The 17,599-nt window shown below is 39.6% G+C and overlaps 1 pseudogene; it reads right to left on the reverse strand.

Moving 5' to 3' along the window:
* Window positions 1-726: 726 nt before the first annotated feature.
* LOC147638417 (L-type lectin-domain containing receptor kinase S.4-like) lies at window positions 727-17,039 on the reverse strand (annotated as a pseudogene).
* Window positions 17,040-17,599: the final 560 nt, after the last annotated feature.

Below are 17,599 nucleotides of genomic sequence, written 5' to 3' on the forward strand. Positions count from 1 at the left end.
AATTACCAAGTCCTTCTGTAGTTTTTTGTCTTATTAAATTTGTATGCCTTGACAGTTGTATTAAGAGAATGCTTGCAGCCATTGGCCCTATTTACCTTGTTGAAGGCATTTTTGACTCTGCAATCAAGGAAATATATGTGCCATATCAAACAGATGGCTATTCGTGTGGCTGGAGAACTATTATACATGCAGAGTACCTACTAGATAGCCTGTTTCAACATAACTCTACATGGACCAAGGTAATAAAACTTATTGATCATTTTTACCTCAGCAATCATAAATTTATGATCATTTCTACCTCAGCAAACTTATTGATCATTTCTACCTCAGCAATCATAATTTTATGCTCTAATAAACTTGATGATTTTTTTCCCTTTCACTGTAGTCAACTTTTGAAAGATACGACAACCTCTTTGTCGAGCGCTATAGAGTGATGATACGGATGATCTTAAGATGTGCTGAGGAGATGACCCCACAGAACGCACCTACTTTTCTAGATGAGGTTGAGGTTCTCATCGACGATGGACCTGTTCAGCCAAAGGCCAACCAGGGGAAGGCAGAGAAGAGATTGAAAATATTTGGTGCCAAATTAAATATTAAACCTGGATTTCATGGTTGGGGTTGCATATTGCCCATTTGAAACTTAATAAATTGTATTGAGGCGGTTTAATAATAATATTATTTTGACAACACGGTACTACAGCCCCACCTAGGGGTTTTAAAATATTATTCTTGACAACACGGTAATGACAACGCCAGCTCAGGAACAACCCCTGCTGAAAGTCGACACGAAGAAGTGGCTCCGTTGAGAAGGCGAGGGAAGACGCCCGAGGGGGGAGGGAGAGACCAAAAGCTATATAGGTCAGACTCTTTTGTCACCATCCCCGTCTCCGTGCATTCGGGCGCCATGTACCCTGGCGTGCCGGCAATGGTCCTGGTCTCTGCCCCAGCGCTGCCGTCCCTGCCCTCGATCAACCTTGCCAAGCCGAAATCGCCCAACCTAGCATTGAAATCGGCGTCCAACATCAAATTGCTAGGCTTGAGATCTCTGTGCACTACAACCATTTCCCACTCTTCATGCAGGTAGAGCAGACCTGCCGCCAAACCCTTGAACACATGGTACCTCCTCTCCCACCCAAGCACCTCATGTCCGCCTTCACTTTTAAGCCACTTGTCCAGGCTCCCGTTGGGCATGTACTCGTACGCCAGCAGCAGCCTCCCTCGCCCGCGGTCGTGGCACCATCCAAGCAGCTGCACTAGGTTCTTGTGGCGTAGTCTGCCTATGATGGTCACCTCCGCTATGAACTCCCGGACGCCCTGCTTCGACTGCTGCGATAGACGTTTCACGGCCACTGCTGACTTGTCCGATGGCAACGCCCCTCTGTAGACCGCCCCGAAGCCACCTTCTCCTAGAAGGCAATTGGCACTGAAGTTGTTAGTCGCTTTCCTCAGCTCCCTGTAGGTGAACTTTCAAGGGCCGAAGTTTAGGTTGGCCCAATTCTGGCGCAACAGATCAGCCCTCCTCCTCCTCTTTCTTGCCCCACCAGGATAAGCATAGTCACGATAAACCGCAAAACTATCAGAGCCGCGCCACCGGCAATCAGTCCGACAAGAAGCGGCGCAAGAGCTGTGCTCCCGGAGGAGACAGGGAAGCCTTCAGCAGCGAAATTCCAGACGAGAACGCAATGGGTTTCTGAAGCAGTCCCTGTAGAAGCAGAGAAGCCCACACAGACTGTTTCTGGGAGATACTGGCGGAGGTTGATTTCGAACTGAGAGATCACTGGGCAGTGGGCAGACTGGCTTGTCCATGTTGGGTCCATCATTAGCTAGGTACACATCAAGCATGTGGCCATGTCCATCGTAGTCGATCCAGACGCTGGTATTGGTGTTTGTGTTGCGGTTGAGGGAGACATTCTGAGGGGTGAGAGACTGGTTAATGATGGAAACTACGCTGTGGATGTTGACGCCCACATGATTACTATCCGGATCAAAGGCGTCCTTGAAGGTATCAAATTCTACCGCCACCAGCCTCTGCATGCTATCAGAGCCTCCAGGGCTTGCATCAAGGCTCGCATTGAAGAGACCAAGCCACTCCCCATAGCCGTTCTCAACATCTGTTTCATTTCCCCTATGCGAGCTCAAGAGAAACGTCATGCCGCCGCCTGTGGCATTGCTCCCACCGGTCCCCATCGGCCCCATATTCAGCAGAAAGCAGGTGTTGAAAGATGCTGTGTAGTTGTATTTGGGATCCCAAATCCGCAGAGATTGGTAGTATGTGATTTGTCCAGAGCTGTTGTAGACTTCTATTCTGTCGTCACCCTTGCTTGCATCTCCTTAAGTTTGTTGTTGAGAATTGGTTACAGGTTAGGAACCTTGTGGTGTATGGTGTACATTGGTTTCACCAGTGGAGTGTGCTCAATTCCCAAGAGGGCTCACACTGAAGTTTTTGCTAAAAACTTGTAAACTATTTGTATCCTGCTTTCTGCAAATGTGTGTCTCTGTTTTGTGTTTATTGACAAGAGATCAAACTTCATCCAAAGTAATCACTCATCACATTTATTAGTAGAGATTAATGGTGTAAACTCTTTCTTGGTCAAGAAATTATCATGATCACTTCAGTAATCTTACATTACTTCCAACAAAATTCAATAATCTTGCTTACTTGCATCAAATTAAGCAGGAACACCACACTTATGCATATCTTGTGTCAAACTTTATAATATTTCTTGCAGTTTCAATAATGATCTCTTAAAGAAACATAATTATTGCAAAAAAATAAATGATCAAGATTAAGAAAGTTTTAATCAAGAATCACTCACTGTTGCTTCAAGATTTGATTTCTGTATTGTCTTTGCATTTCTTTATACATATGCACCAAAAAATTTATAAACAGTACTCTGCACAACAACTTTGTATAGATCTGCTACAAAACTATAAATTGCACCACTTTGCACAACATATTCTGTAACAGAATTGCACTTTGCACTATAATCTGTTCAATATACTTGAGAACTATAAACTGCACTAAAATCTATATAGAATCTTCAATCTGCACCAATTCTTGGTTAGAAGTGCATCGAAACCTATACAACAACCTTCAATAACCTTCAAAACTTCCAAGATTCTCAAGAAATAGGCAAATTTAGAAGGAAACTAAGTTTAAAAATCAATAAAATCAAGATTCTCTCAAATCTATACAAGAATTAGGGTTTTTAAAATTTGTGATTATCATATACTAAAAATAATTATCATTTATCTCATTACTAATCCACTCAATATAGAATCAAAAGAAAATTTAAAAACTGTATAAAAGTACTAATCTAAAAAATAGATTAAGTACTAATAACTCTCTAATCAAAACATCAAGATCTAAGCCAAGAGCTCTGATTCAAATGCAAGAAAAGGAACATGACCAAGCTGAGATATTGGGATAGACTCAAGGCATGCAGTAGGCATGGGTGTAGGTCACGATCCTAAGGTAATAGCCAAGAAGGTCATGGAAGCTTAAGCCATGAAAGCTTCAAGAAAGGTGTATCATATGATTAAATGGTAAAGTGATACAATGACCACGAGCCCTATGTATAATATAGCACAAGGCCCAAAAAGTAGATACATGTGAATGTTCCTAAGTCCCATGGTCCTAAGCCCATTCTCCATGTGCATATGCACCAAATCTCCTTTGTTACAAGAAGCATCCTGACAGCATGTATGTCAGCATCACTATCACCAGTGATAATCAAGTTATCCACATAAATGACTAATAACATAATTCCTCTGTGTATCTTTTTCACATAAAGTGAAAAATCTACATTGGATATCTAAAATTCCATGGTAACAAGATACTCCATAATCTTGCTTGATCATGCTTTGGGTGATTGCTTCAAGCCATACAAGTTTGCATAACTTGCACATAAAATCTAGATGTTCATCACTCTCATAATACAACCTGGTGGCTGCATCATATGTAAACCTCTTCTTGTAAATCACCATGTAATAACACATTCTTTACATACATCTAACGTAAAGGCCAACCCTTCGTTTGCAGCCATAGTAATGATAGCTCTCATAGTTTCCATTCTCGTAACTAGGCCAAATGTCTCTTTATAGTTAATACCATATGTCTACGCCAGATCCATCTGAGTTATGCTTAGCCTTGTACACCCATTTACATCCAATTTCTTTCTTATCCTTATGCCAAAGCACTAATTCTCATGTCACATTTATATCCAATATTGCCATCTCCTTATTCATGGCATCTTCCTATTTCTGATTTCCAAGTGCCTACTCAAAACAAGTGGGCTATATCTCTTGTATTGTTTTAACTATCTCTTGTATTGTCTTAACCATGTAAGCATAGTGATGGGTTGTATATTCGATCATATCTTAACCTATCATAGGATATCTAACCTGAGTAGACTTGCTACACCTAGATCGTTCTCGAGTATCCTCAAAACAACCCTAGTTTTTTGTACACTAGCTAGAGTGACCATTGTGACGGAGTACCAAGCTCCTCATCAAGGCTCTCCTCTAATCAACTAGAGTCACCATCCACAAAAGAGTGATATGCTGACTGATGAGGAGTACAAGGTTGACCTACCTTTTTCTTCCCTTTGAGTGACATACATGTATCAGTAGTACCACGAGATTGTGCGCCTACATTCCTTGCATTTGTTCTTGACTTGCTTGACCATGGAGTAACACTTGATCCACTGATAGAGAACTCTCCATGTCCACTAACTACTTGTCATTGCTACTCTACATGTGGGGGAAAATCATCATCACTTCTTACATCTACATGTTCAGTTTCCTTTAGTGGTGCAGCTACTCATCTCATTAAAGACATCTCTGCTCTTACTCACATCTCACAAGTGGTAGGGTTATAACCTTTCTACTCCAAAGCATAACAAATGAACACGTATGTCTCTGCCTTTGGATCTAGCTTGGTTCTCATTCATCAAGAACATGCACATATACACTACATCTAAACACTTTCAAGTGATATACGTCTAGTTTTATGCCTGTAACATCATGACATGAATAGCTGCCAGTAGTGGGAGGTCATGTTTATAATGTAAACAGTAGTTAATATTGTAGTGGGGGTTTATGTTCATGATGTAGACAACAGTTAATACTGCTTCAGCCCAAAAATATTCTAACATCAAGGCACAAGCAACTTTTACAATGTACATGTTTTTTCCTTTCTTTAACACTATCATATTGCAAAGTGTACATACATGTGAATTTCCTCTTGATTCCTTTCTTTCTCAAGAAATCCATGAACTCATTTTAGAGAAATATTATCCCACACTATTCGATCTTAGGCATTTGATCTAGATAATTTTTTCTTATCAACCAAGGCTTTAAATCTTTGAAAGTGAACAAACATCTCACTTTTCCCCTTCATGAAATAAACCCACACTTTCCTAGTGTGATCAATGTAACATAGTACCTACAACCTCTAATTTTTATAGCCTTGGTCGATATCCATGCACCCAAATGTATGACATCCAATGAACTTGCATTGATGTGCTTTGTGCATGCATTAGGAAAGCACGTTTAACCTGCTAACCAAGCTTGCATACTTCACATACTTTGTGCATACTATTAACCTTAAGTTTGGGCCTACATAGACTTCAGTCGTATATTCACATGACCGATATGCTTGTGCCATATGTCAATATCTGCAATGACACCTCTCCCATGTGTAAACATTGCTACCTTCACCTAAAAAATGTTATCTAAAGTAAACATCCTGTTGGTTATGTTACCCTTTGCATAAAAGTGACACTAATTTTTGAAGTCTTCTACAAAGAACCCTTGATGATTAAACCTCACTTGTAGACCCTACTCAAACATCAGTCTAACAAAAACTCAGTTTTTCATAATAGTAGCAACATTAATTGCACATCTACTAGGTAGTTCATTTTACCATCCTACATAGATAGTGGCATGTTACCAACATGCGCAATGGGATGTGCACTATCATCACATGTTTCCACATACCCTGTTTTTTCCATTTTCTTTATATCTCTAAACCACTCACCATCATGACTGGTCATGTGGTTAGATGCACCAGAATCCATATACCAAATATCTCCCAATCTTGACACATCTCCTATCTCGTAGAACGCAGTATGTGTTGCATCATAAATAACTGCTCACTTATGTCATCACCATGTTTACTTGATGATGCATAATTGTGCCTAGCTATAACTTTCCACCTTTGATATCATAAATAATTTCTCACTTATGATAGCACCATGTTTACTTGATGATGCATAGTTTCCTTGCTACAACTTTTCACTTTTGTGATATCATTCCACTTTTTATAGCAGTTCTTTGTAATGTGCCATGGTTTCCCATAGTAATAACATTTCATGCTATTTGCATTTTGATTTCTTTGCCAATCACCTCAACCTATCTCACTCCCCCCTACCTTTAGAGTGGTCTCTTCCACATGTATATAAGACTGATTTTCTTGTTGTTATTATTACTCCTAGTTTTGATTTCCAAATCGATTACCACTATATACTCTAGATGATAATATATCTAAGCAAAAGACATGCTCTACTCATGTGATTTTTTAAAGGATGAAGGCTTTCCCAATATTGATCTCCTCATGAATGAGGAGATTGATTAGTTTCTAAAGGATGAAGGCTTTCCCAATATTGATCTCCTCATGAACGAGGAGATTGATTAGTTTCTAAAAATCAAGAAAATTTTCTCCAATGCCTATGGAGGTCTGAAATTGACTATATTCAAGGCCATGTGATACCATATCACCGTCATCTACTTTGGTAATCTAATAGAAGTAAGGGAATTTGCTATTCCTTTAACCTTCATTGAGTAATCATTTATATTGAGCTTCCCTCTAGTCACATTATATAGGTCCTTCTTTAGGTGTATCTTATGATATTAAGTGTTTGTATTGTATATCTTCACCAAGGTATCCTAAGCCTCCTTAGGATTTGTGAATCCTATATATGTATACACAATCATAGAGTTTGTCACATTGACAAATAACCAATACATCATCTTTTTGGCTCTTTTAGGTCATCTATATATGCCTGCACCACCTGATGTGGGATTGGATTTTCTTTAGCAATCTCTAGCTCCTTTTCATCACCTCTATGTGTGATGAACTCCAAATATCCTTTTCCCATAAGGAAATTGGTCATCCTGAACTTCTACGCTTGGAATTTATTCTAGTCTAGCTTCTCGCTCACAATTTGAGACATACTATTAGATATGATTACCTATAACAATTTACCAGATATGATTACCTATAACAATTTACCAGATAGTGCTTGCAAATAGTTTTGCACTCATAACAAACTAACTATCTCCAAAACAATTTACCAAATAGTACTTGCAATTAGTTCTACACTCACAACAAACTTACTATCTCCAAAATGGAGTGGCAATATAAACCTACTATACTTTAACTATACATGGAATAGTCACACAAACATACATCCACCGACAAACTTCAAAATCTCAGATTCCATAACTTTGCACCGAACCAAAAAGTGGGCATATATAGTCAAAAATCAACACTTTCACATAGTGCATGTGAAAAACTTGCATAGCCAAAACGAGGTCCAAAATGGCATGAAATCTAAATTCTAGAATCACTGAGGTCCTATGGACTATAACCACACAATATAATGCCTCTTTGATTCATCCGTGAGGGGCACCCCAAGATGTGATAGTGCACCTTACTGATGTGCATGCCTTCTACCTTGCCTAGCAGCTACCTGCATAGACTTACTTCCAAGTCAAAGGGGGAAAGAGATTGAATCACCCTTACCCATGTAGCATTTTCCTTTTCTTAAGTCTTGATCTTTTCACACAACTCGATGTTTTGATACCATAAGAGCTTGAGCACCTTACAAGAAAACACACACACACACACACGCAAGAGTAGATAAGCACACAGGAGAGATGGATGGCTGAATTTTCTTCTATTCTCTTCTCTTCTCTTATAACAATATAATAAAGAGATAACAATACATAATATAATGGAAAGTGCTCTCCTATTATAACATAAAACGTTCGGTCCATAGTGTATATGAGCCGGTGTTATAACTATTCCATAACTCTAGTACACCAAAGTCGCTACCACACAATCTGTAAATCACTTGGTAGAATATCACCCATAACCTCACCAACCATGCCAATAGTATAAGTGTGAAAACTATCACCCATGTGGGTCATCAATGTCCTTAGCACTAGTTGAGCAACGTTATCTCAACATATAGTTGTAGTGATGATGGAGATCTTATTATCCCCTCATATATTTTATGTCATGATCTTTACAAGCTTGATGTATATGAGAGAGAGTATATGAGATAGATGATGCACTTGTAATCACTACCATACCTAGCATGGCAGATGCTGAGCTATGGCAGCTTGGTTTGGACATTTAAATTTGTTAGTCTACTTTGCCTTCAAAGGTATGATATGGTTATCGCTTTTGCCTCCTGCATGTTAGGGATGTATGACTTTCAATACGATATGTCACATAAGGGGGTTTTGACAAAAGATTAATAGGGTTCACCGTGCTCCCCATTTGTGAATCTTTGCAAAGTGGGAATTAGGGAGTTTGGGAATTTCCCAAACTCCCTAATATTATCTTTTAAACTCTTCCAGAAAAGATATGAGAAAGAGATTCATTAAAATGGAGACCCATTACCATTCTCCTTACAGCCTACAAGATCTATGCAAAAGCTCTAGCCAAAAGGCCGTCACAATACATGGACACTTGGATAAGAATGAACAGATTTGTTTTTGATGTAATCATGTTGCCCTATGGGAGGGGTATGAATTCGCTCAAAGCTCACAATAGGATTTTATTTTCTTTAAAATGATAAGGCTCAATCTTTGGAAGACATAGGGTTAGGTCCCCTCTTCATCAAGTTTGTCAAGACTCTTTTTGGGAATGCAAAAGCCCATGTAGTAGCGGACTGGAGTTTTGTCTAAGCCGTTCACCTTGAGAAGCTCCTCTCAGCCCCTCTTCTCTTTGCTATATAGCTAATGATGCCCTAGGTTGGCTAGTGGAGGATGCTATAAAGAGGGGATCTCTTAAAGAGATTAGCTTACCTCATGACCAAGGGCAGACATGTCTCCAACAATTTGCTAATGACATAAATAGTATGGTTCATAATGATCCTCAATCAAGTGAGGCTTTTTGGCCCAGACCTTCTGTTTAGCTTCATTTCTTCTATAAATCATAGCAAAATAGGGATTGAAACTCTTATATTGGAACCTCCTTAGTGAGGCTGCTTGACCAAGGGTGTAAAGTTATAATAAAAGAAGGGGAAATCTTCAAACTTTTTGGTATCCCGATGGGACTCGGGGTGACTGTTCACACCACAGATGACATTGGGTAATGAGAAAGGTTCATAAAAAATTGACAGTGGAAGGGGTATCAACAAAACTTGTTAAGAAAACTCCTCATTTTGAAACACATTCTCATCCCTTCATCCATTTACTTCTTATCTTACTGGAGGCCCTCTAATAGTGATCTCAAACTACTGGGGAATTTTCTTTGGTCAGAGAATTCTAGAGAGCATGTACAAAATTCCAAAAGTGGGTTGGAAAGTTTGCATTCTACCAAAAGTTGCAGATATGGTAGTCATGGTTGGACAGGTTAGGTGCCAAAAGTTGCAGATATGGTAGTCATGGTTGGACAGGTTAGGTGCCAAATGGAGAGTAAAAATCTTAGACTTCCCCAAGGAAGATTGGGCCGTTCTATTACTCAAGAACATCCACCTTTTCTACATAGAGAACTCGAAGAGATGGAGGGACATGCCTCTTCTCCCTCTCTTCTTTGGACATCTTTAGACCAAAGCCCATGGGAGCCCTCTTCTAAAGGTTGTGTTTGTTGGAAAGCTTGGAACCAATTTAAACCCAAAAGGAGCCCTCTTTTAAAGGTTGTGTTTTCAAAGCTTGGAACCCGAATTTAAAGCCGAAGGTTGTACACGTTTGGAATGCCTAGAACCAATTTAAAGCCAAAACTGTGCTTATTGACAATGTAAGGTTCAAAGCTCACCTCTTCCATGCATATTCAATTTGGTTCTCACTTGTCCTAAATAACATGGTACCAATGTCTTGATAGTGTGAGGTTCAAAGCTCACCTCTCCCATGCATATTCAATTTAGTTCTCACTTGATATGGTACTGATGTATTTCTATAAATGGGCAAATAAACTGTCTGCAAAGGGAATCAAAAATTTGGCAAATCTTTGGAGATTGGACAATTAGAGATGGCTAACTAGGGGACAAATCTAGTTAACCTACAATGTTGATAGACATGACCTTGTACTGATAGGTACGAGGATGGAGCTTTGGGATGCAATCATCAATAGCCCTCTTATTCAAGGAAAAGGCCCAGTCAACATAAGAGCCATAGTATAGAAAGGAAAAGATAGGTACGAGGATGGAGATTTGGGATGCACTCATTAATAGCCCCCTTATTCAAGGAAAAGGCCCAAATCCATAGTATGGAGAGGATAGGCTACTCCCAATCCCTCGCTTTGAGTCTCAGGGTTCCCACATGTATATATATAAAGTTCATTGAAACATGGCATAATAATTGGAAAAGAGGTCAATGGAACTTTAGGTTCGAGCACATCTGGCCCATCAGAATTCCTCTAAAAAAATCTTGCTTTCTATGATTAACCCCTCATAAAGCCGTTTGGACCAACTATACCGCCTTCAAAATAGGGATTGGAACAAGCACATGTCAAAGGTAACTACTTCATGGGTTAATATGGTTTCTCCCTTGGGGGATCACTCAAAAATATGTAAGTTAGCACTTGGATAATTGATGATCTCTAATGTTCTCTTGTAAGCCTTGTTAATTTTGAAATGAAGTTAAGCTTCTTCGTACCAAAAAGCTTTTTTGTACTTACTTCCATCCTTTTTTTGATATATATATATATTTTATCTTTTCTTTAAAAAAAAAGAGAATCCTTCTTACTATAGGTAGAAAAGAAAAAGGCAACTTCTAACAAGCATTTTCTTCATAATTTCATCTGATTACTACTATTTTTTTTGAAAAAATTTCCTCCAGCTTTTTTCTTTCTCCTCTCAGGATGAGGAGGAACTTGAGAAGGCTCCGGTGCTTACGTGGCAAGCCAGAGGTCCACCATGCATCATGGCCTCACCCCCGATGTGGCAGATGTATGGATAATGTGGGCGGGGCTGTAATGGCTTTTAACATTTATATCTTTCAAGCCACTTCGCATGCAACCACAAATATATTGTTTATAGAAATTGGGGGGGGGGAAATCATATGGAAAGCAATGGCATGTGGAGTTTTTCTAAATATTCAACTACAAGCCTAAATTGACAACAAATAAATGTAACATTATATTCTACATCCTTTAAGATGCCCTCCACTTCTGATGGATCTTAGAGAGTGGCAATTTTTTTCCGGAAGGGTTGTGCAACATTTCATAATCATTTTAAGAATTAAGAATTCGCAGTTCTAAGGTTAACTCTATACGGAGGTCTACTAATTTATGACTTTTTATTTTTCCTTGGGGCGATTCTTTAAATCCTGAAAATAGAAATTCCCACGTCATATTCTAAATTTTTATTTAAAAAAATTTAGTCGGCTTTTACAAGACAATACAAATTCTCAATCCGTTTTTGCATCCAATCACGAAAAAGCCATTATAATATTTGAAGATAATTTTGTTAAGAGATCTAGAGACTAGCCAAATGTGGGTTACATGGTTGACCATGTTGATGTTCCTTACATAAGCATACTATAAATAGCTTTTCCCAAAGCATGCCCAACACATAATATAAGGAGACAAATAAAGCTTTTCCCAAAGCATACTATAAATAGCTTTTCCCAAAGCATGCCCAACACATAATATAAGGAGACAAATAAAGCTTACTTATGTACGAGATAAAAGAAGCTCTCTCACAATTTGTATGCATGTATAAACAATGAATACAATTTGTGTGCATGTATAAACTTAACAATGCATGTGGGCCTAACCATAGATTGAGAGCAACAATACCTACAATTGTAACAAGGGGATACCTACAATAGTAACAAGGGGATGTCTGATCCTTATCCAAGCTGCCTACGTCCTATACCTGCTTGTCATTCATGTACACAATGAGAGTGTGGTGTGTATGCATGCATACACTTAGCACCATGATACATGTATCAATAATTACAAATTGGGGCCACAATATCTTCAAGTGTAACCTCATCAAGGCTTCTTTTGCTACCTACCTAAGCTAGCTCCCTCTGTTGAGCTTTCTCTCGCTATCATGGTTTCATTGTCAGCACCTGTATGACTAAACAAATTCCATTAGCTAAAAGTAAACATAAATAACTTAGAATATGGTCCCAGTAGGCTAGGCTTCTCAACTTGTATCAACCGCTAATATCCTTGTACTGAATAAAAACTACATGTTATGTGATACCTTTTGGCCTCAGATTGGTTTGGGGACTCTTTTATTCAACATTCTAAAGAAACCAATACAAACATTAAAAATAAAGAATACATACATAATATAGAAACAATAATATTATACTAGAGGTAAACAAGAAATCAAAAAATAGCAGAGATTACTTCAAAAGTATAGAAAGTCAAGTTAAATCAAGAAGAAAATAGAAAGACAAAGTTTGAAAGCTAAAAATAAGCTAAATGAAAAAAGTTGAAAAGCTAAAAAAAACTACAAAAGGAGAGAGACAGACATACATAAAAGGAAGGAGAGAGAGAGAGAGAGAGAGAGAGAGAGAGAGAGAGAGAGAGAGAGATCACATTAGTTGGTCTTTTCTTTCATAGCTTATGTAGGCTATGGGATTTGGAGAGATCACGTTAGTTGGTCTTTTCTTTCACAGCTTATGCAGGCTATGGGATTTGGCCCTCGCATGTCTTCTTTGATTTATACTATTAGCCAACATGTAGTGGCCAGGCTTATGATTAATGGTGGGGTGACTGAGCCCATTAATTTGACGAGATCAGTTAGGCAAGGATGCCCACTTAGCCCTCTCTTGTTTGCAATTGTTACACATCCAATCTTATCTCGACTGGATAAGCTAGTGGAGGACAGTGAAGTTATAGGGCTTATTCTTCAAAGCGGAGAGCAAATGATCAACCAGGCATTGGCAGATGATTCTTTCATGTTCCTTAAGGCTCAAAGAGATAATGTTCAAACGGCTATGGTTGTTTGGGATACTTTTGGTCTTGCTTTAGGGTTATACATCAATATTCTCTGATAAGTTGTACCGAGAGTGATTTTCTTGGTTTGGGATGGAATGGGCAAGTCATACAAAGGGGATGCATCACACGCCACTTGGGTTATCCGATTGGAGTTGATGTTGATTCACAGGCTTTATTGGCATGGATTTCTGCGAGGATAAATAATAAGTTTGTGTATTGGAAATCTCAAGGTTGGCCTATGCATGTTCGGCTCAAAGTGGCACAATCCATTATGATTAGCATGATATCTTTTTTCTGCGAGGATAAATAATAAGTTTTATTGGAAATCTCAAGGTTGGCCTATGCATGTTCGGCTCAAAGTGGCACAATCCATTATGATTAGCATGATATCTTTTTTCTTGCCTTTATTGCCATGGAGGACGAGCAAAGCTTTGCATCATATACAACAGCCAATTAGATTTATGCCATGGAAAAGAGTTAGATATAAGCTAGGGCAGACGTGGATTTCTTGGGAGCATGTTACTACTCCGAAGAGGAGTGGAGGGGCAACCCTATTAGATGTCAGATTACATATGGTCGCTAGGAGATGGCCTTTATTGCAAGATATGTGTATATCTCAAGAGCCATGGATGGTAATGGCTAAGGCCCTCATAGAGGAGGTCACACTTGTGCATGGTAAGACCAAGATTGGTTTTTACATGGTGGGATGTAGTGAATGGTTCCTAGCAGGTTCGAGTGGTGGCTTCACTCTCCTTTCTCATTTGATGATCTCATGGAAGGAGGTGTTGGCACACACTAAATGGAAGGAGTGGTGGCTTCACCTCTCCTTTCTCATTTGATGATCTCATGGAAGGAGGTGATGGCACATACTAAATGGAAGCCTTCAGATCAGCGATTGCAGTTGAATTATATGGCAAGTGAGGTGTTGGCTACTTCACGACTTCTGGAGTGGCCTGACAAACTTGTTGAGTGGCCAAAATTCAATAAAATGGCTCGATTGGGACTAGTGAGAATTATGGATGCTTTGTTGCCATGTAGAGGCCGCTTATTGTCTTTTCGAAAAATCCGTCAATATTTTCGAGTTCCAGGTCGATATGTACAGTTATGGGAGAAGGTGAGGGAAGGACTTACACTATTTGGTGATATTCCTCAGTTGGAGGATCAGCAACCTTGGTTAGATTGGGCATTTAGAAAGCCTCATGACATTGTCCCGAGTGTACAACAAATCAAGTGTACCATATGATGGTGAAAGATTAGCGCTGGATCACTGAGAAGGCTAATAGGGTATGGAACATTAGTAAAAGTAGGGCATGGTGGAATGAAGTAATCTTACAGGCTGGTGGTCTAAGATTCCATATTAAGGGAAGCAGTTTCTATGGCGCATGCTAGTTGGAGGCCTACCATTGGGAGACCAGTTTGCGAAAGCGACGGATTGCTTCTGGTAATTGTGTGTTTTGTAATACATGCTTGGAAACATGCCCACATCTTTTCATTTCATGTCCGATGTGGCAAAGAAGGTGTGGGATTTCCTTTCTCGCATATGGATTCTGTTGATAAATAGGCTCGTAAAGGTTAAAGACTAGATTCAAAGATATTTATGCATGAATACAAATGTAAAATATAATAATCAATCTCAAATATTATATAGCAATGCAAAAGATTTATATCACATCTAATGGGGATAATGAATTTGAATTCCATAAGCCATACTAGAATTGTAAAGTCTTTACTTTTAAAAAGAACTTATTATATATAAAAAGACATGATGCTAGTACAACCTTGACATGAAATGGGGATAACATAGTTTAATGATCATTCCAAAACTTGAGGGATACTGACATGAAATGGGGATAACATAGTTTAATGATCAATGCAAAACTTGAGGGATAAAGTAGCATGTGAGTTCATCAACATAAGAGTTTTATATTGGGGTTACATAAATATACCTTTATAAGGGGTTTGTTCGATTAAATAAAGAAACATTAAATAAAAAATACTACTTTTATCATCTTAAAATTTTTACCACACCCAACATGAAGATGCAATTCCATTGATAAAGATAGAACTTGAATTGAGTGTGTTGGTAAGAGGGAAAAAAATTGTTAAAGGAAGGTCATTACTTTGCTCTCATATTGATGTGCACATGGAGAAAGCTGAGGTAGTATAGCTCACTACATTTCGAAATCCTCCATATTTTAAGGTGAATGTAAGATTTATTTTGATATAGGTATCTACAGGCTTCTGGTTATCCATATTAAACTGCTTTTTATCCCCTCTCTTGTCATACAGAGTAATGACTCCTTTCCTCCAGTCTTGAACAGCCTTCACCGCTCTCAGCCATGGTCTTCCCAAAATGATGGGGAATGCACCCATTCCTGCCGGCATAACATGACAATCCACGAGCACCTTTACATCAAAAGCCTACAGTTCTAACTCTTTAATCATACCTAAACATTTGACCTTCTGATGATTGGCCAGCCGAATACGGAAACCAGATGCTTCAGTAAAATTAAGACCAAGCCTCTCCATAGCTGCTAATGTGATTACACAAATTTGTGCACCACCATCTATGTATGCCTCTCCGTGATTCTTCCCTTTGTACCATACATTCACCACAGGACATATATCAGGCAACTCGTGAACAGACAAAACAGTCACTATCCCTTTGGTAGGCTCCTTCTCTCTCAGATTCACAAGTCTTTTCCACTGACGCTTCAATTTGGGAGCTAACTCTATCAATTGCCCAAAAGTAATATTAGCTTTCCTTCCAGCCATGTCCTCCTGTAAATTGTAGCTGTCAAATCAGTCACCTAAAACTTCCTACGAGACTTCCGCTTCGACTTGACCTTTACATCCCCTCCTTCCTTCACTTTACCTTTCTTCTTGCTAGGCCCTGCAGCATCCCTGCTCTTTTCCTGTGGCATCCGTTTTCCCAAAGGCATCACATCAGCTTTTGCTTCCTTCGTCTTCTCAAGGGTGACCACATCTATCACCTTAGTTTTACCTTTCTCCTCATTTGTCAATCCACTGGTCCCTGCTTTATCTTTAATTTCAATTCCATAATCATTTGCCCTGTTGGGAATCTGAGAGGGTAAGGGATACATATCACCTCCCATTCATTGAGGCTTATCACAGTCTGTACTTAGATGTCCAAGTTCACCACAATTCTAGCATGTAGGGATAAACCGTCTACCCCTGCCAAAACCACGGCCACTTCCATAGCCTGTCTGACCTTCAATCCCTTCCTGATTATAACCTCTGCCTCGGCCACGTCCACCACCTGTGTTCCCCATCATTTGCAAACTCAGATTCTTCATACAATCCACCATTTGCCTCATGTCCTGTTTAAGCCCTTCATCATAAGCTATAACAGCTGTGGGTGCCACCTGTGTCCCCTGTGGTATGGCATTATTCACCTGAACTTCTGTCGGTTGCACTCTTTCCAGCACGGTTCTCATCGCTACCGCTTCTACCCTTCTAATCTCAGGCCTCACTGCCACTGAACCATCCCCAGCTGGTTCATCCGTTGCAATTTCCAATCCTTTGATTTGGCAATCTCCACCGCATCCTCATAAGACCTGGTCTTCTTTAATTCCACCTTCCAGCGAATGCCTCCCTTCAATCTTGCAATAAAACGATCCTTTTTCATCATGTCCGGAGGTACTTGATCCTCTCCCAAAGCCCGGCACAAAGTCTCCCACAACAAAGAGAATTTCTTCACATAATCATCAATTGGCTCCATTTCACCCTGTATAAACCTCTGCACCTCATACCAAACTCTATCTGGATCCTCAACCTTCTTGAACCTATTCAAAAGAGCACTCTTCAATCCATCCTCAGTCATCGAAATGCGTGGAACAGCATCCTTTAACGACTCCTCATAAGCTCTGTACCAAATCCTTGCATCCCCCTTCAAGCAGAACCGCAATACCTGTACCTGCTCATTGATGTGGTTGCTTATGCATGCAACCTCCATCCTTTCAAGAAAATCTGCCACATCTTCATTAGGACCACCAAAAAACTCTGGATATGACATCATATTGATCCCCAAACTTCACTTTCAAACCCAAGAAAAAAACTGGAAACACCTTCCTTCAATCTCCTACTCTGGGGCATACACCCTCGTAAGAGAAACACCAGTGGGGGCACCAGAAGAATGTGAGGTGAAAAAAAAAGAAAAAGACCCATGCCTCTATAGCCCTTCACCTCCCAAACTTGGAAATACAAACACAACGGAGGCACCACCAGCCACCGACTGGAACACTTCTCACACTTCACCACCCACCCACACCATAAGGACAGCTCAAAACCACGAAAGACAATTGATCATTCAGCAAAACACATAGCGCCATCCACATTTCAAACCAACTCAGCAATTACACCAAAAACCAGGACTCTGGCCAG

This window comes from Cibotium barometz, chromosome 5 (genome assembly GCF_041138505.1).
Source record: "Cibotium barometz isolate CiBa-2024 chromosome 5, ASM4113850v1, whole genome shotgun sequence".
Lineage (NCBI taxonomy): Eukaryota > Viridiplantae > Streptophyta > Polypodiopsida > Cyatheales > Cibotiaceae > Cibotium > Cibotium barometz.